The following is a 2,886-nucleotide window of genomic DNA, read 5'->3' on the forward strand; positions in this document are numbered from 1 at the left end:
TTGCTGGTGGTTATGGGGAAGATAACCCCTCCCAGCCTCTTCCACCTCTTCACAATGATTTTTTCCCTAATTAATGTCTGCAGGGGTTGGGTTAGAAGCAGGTCAAAAAAAGTATACAATTTTTGAAAATCTGATTGTCACATTAAGAGGCATATTTTAACATAAAAAATCATGTTATTTAGAAAATGCAAAGAAAAAAGGAGGTATGATTAAATTCATTGTGTTTTAAAACTTTATATTACAACTTTTCAAGGTGCCAACAAATATTTAGCAGCTATGGAACCTACATTAATATTATTTTTTAATTTTAATTACTCATTAATGCTGTTATTCTAGTCATATGTTTCTATTATTACCCATTTCATGACACTGTCTAAATGGACTTCCTACTAGTGACTTTTAAGAAATAAAAGAACTTTTTGGTTCCTCAAAGCAACTTTGAAATAAGTGCAGCTAGCTGGACAGACAATGTGATTTCCATATTTATCTTGAGGGAATGGGGCATCAGTTGGCACCATGTTTCCCCACATTCCCCAGACCCCACCTCTGAATCCTACATTCCCAAATGACAAGAAGGAGCAGAAAAAAGAGCTGTTCTTGGTTAGTATGTCCATCACATTAATTTAAAAAAAAAATTGGCCATTTAAAGCAAAACACACAAAAAACCAAAGCCTTCCAAGTCTCTATACTCAAAGAGATTATCTAGGCAATTTTGGTCTGAAAATCAGAACCTTAGCTCTTTCACATATTACTTGTGTGTCTTTGGACAGTGACTAAACTCTGGGGCTCAGTTTCTTCATCTGTAAAATGTTGAGTTTGAACGAGGTGGTCTTTGAGTTCCTTCTGGTTCCAAGTCTATGATCCTCTATCCAGATAAGCTCTTTTGTCCTCACCACTCCTTTTTGCTATAGCAATTCAGCCTGAGAGAAGACTTACAGTATAATTGAAAATGATAATAAATCTCACTTTTCTCTTGCATATCTCACCTGCAATGAAAGACATAAGAATGTAATCCCCCCAAAATCATATTATTAACTTCTTTCCCATCCTTTTCTGGAATCATAGGGTCATAAAACTGGGAGAGACCTTACCAGGTCATCTGGTCAGAGAATAATTTGTGAAAAAACAGCAACATTGTAAAGGAAAACAACTTTAAAAGACTTTAGAATTTTGAGTGATGCAATGATCAATCATATTTCCAAAGTATCAGTGATGGACGATGATGCTAACAGAGCAGTAACAGACTCAGAATTAGACACACATTTTTAGACATAACCATCATGGACATTTGTTTTATCTGACTATGCATATTTGGCAAAGAAACATTTCTTTTCTTTTCTGTGGAGTGGAGTCACGGAAATGGGAGAGGGGCATTAGGGATAGGATTTTTAAAAATGAGATGAGAATGCTGGAAGGTTAGAAAGAATCATAGTTAAGGACAGCTTTAAAAGCTATATGTTGAATTTATACTTAGAAAAAACAACTATTCCTCACAAAAATTTGCAGTTTCCTTCTGTTCTATAATCTATATGGAACTGATTATTTTATTTGGTGTTTGTTAAATGCATAATTTGAAAAAAATGAACAAAGAACATAATCTCCTCAAAACAAACAAAACTAAACCAACCAACCAACAAAAAGGCAGAGCCAAGTCATCTGGTCCAGGCCCTTGGCAGTCTTCAGGTTGATACTTAAAACAATCCAGGGCAGAGCTGTGTTTGAAGGTAATCTGTTCCATTCTTTTCTCACCCTTATGGTCAAAATATTCTTCCCCAGGTCCAGCTTTCCTAGATGAGAACATTCCAGATGGGATAATGATAATAACAGTCACAATAATTAACATTTCTTGAAAAAAAGATTTTATTGATATCTTTTGTTAAATTACCTAGATTTCCCCATATATCTCATCCTCTCCCAGAGAATCATTATATATAAAGAAAGAATTTTTAAAAGAAAAAGAGGCAGAAGAGTGGATAAAACTCAGCAAAACTAATCAATACATTGAAACATATTTGATGTAATATGCAATATTCTATAACCATGGATGATCCCCATCTCTCCTCCTCCAACCCCTGGGGAAGGGTAGCAAAGGAGTGGGTAAAGGAGGTCTCTTTTTATATATATTCTTCCTTGGAGTCAAACTTAGTCTTAGTAATTTTTTAATATTCATTTTTAAAATTTTTATTTATTTTATTTTTAATTTATGAAATAAAATAAACATTTCCATGACAGTATAATAAAAAAAGGCTGCACATGAAACTGTAAATCTGCTATGTATAACTTGCTATTTCTTCTAAATATATAACAAAGTTATGTAACTTTTTTTCCCTTTTTCTTCCTTTCTCCCCTCCCCTCCACCCAGAGATGGCTATCATTCAACACCAATATGTACGTATATGTAAAATCAGTCTGTCCATACTTCTGTTTATTAGTTCTTTCTCTGCATGCAGATAGTGTCTTCTATCATGTGTTCTTTGTCATCAGTTTAGGTATTTATAATAGTTAAAATGACTTTTTTGCTCGAAGTTGTTCTTAAAATTCATTTTCGTTTGTTTTGTGGTTATTATTTCCACCCGAGTTGTTATAATCAGTGTGTATATTATTTTCCTAGTTCTGCTCATTTCACTTGGCATCAGTTCATGCATACCTTTCCATATTTCCCATATTCATTCATGATTAATGTTTCCATAGCATTTCCTTTACTATTGTCTTGTGAAATAGGTATTTCAGGGATTGTTATCTTCCTTTTGCAGACATGGAAATCAAGGGTGAGAGGAACTTGTCTCCAGACAGTCACATAACTAGTTGGAAATGGAACTTGAATTCAGGTCTTATGTCTCCAAGCTCTCTGCTTTTTTAAAAATGAATTTAATTTATTTTTTTTAA

Source organism: Notamacropus eugenii, chromosome 5, assembly GCF_028372415.1.
Source record: "Notamacropus eugenii isolate mMacEug1 chromosome 5, mMacEug1.pri_v2, whole genome shotgun sequence".
NCBI classification, from domain to species: Eukaryota; Metazoa; Chordata; class Mammalia; order Diprotodontia; family Macropodidae; genus Notamacropus; species Notamacropus eugenii.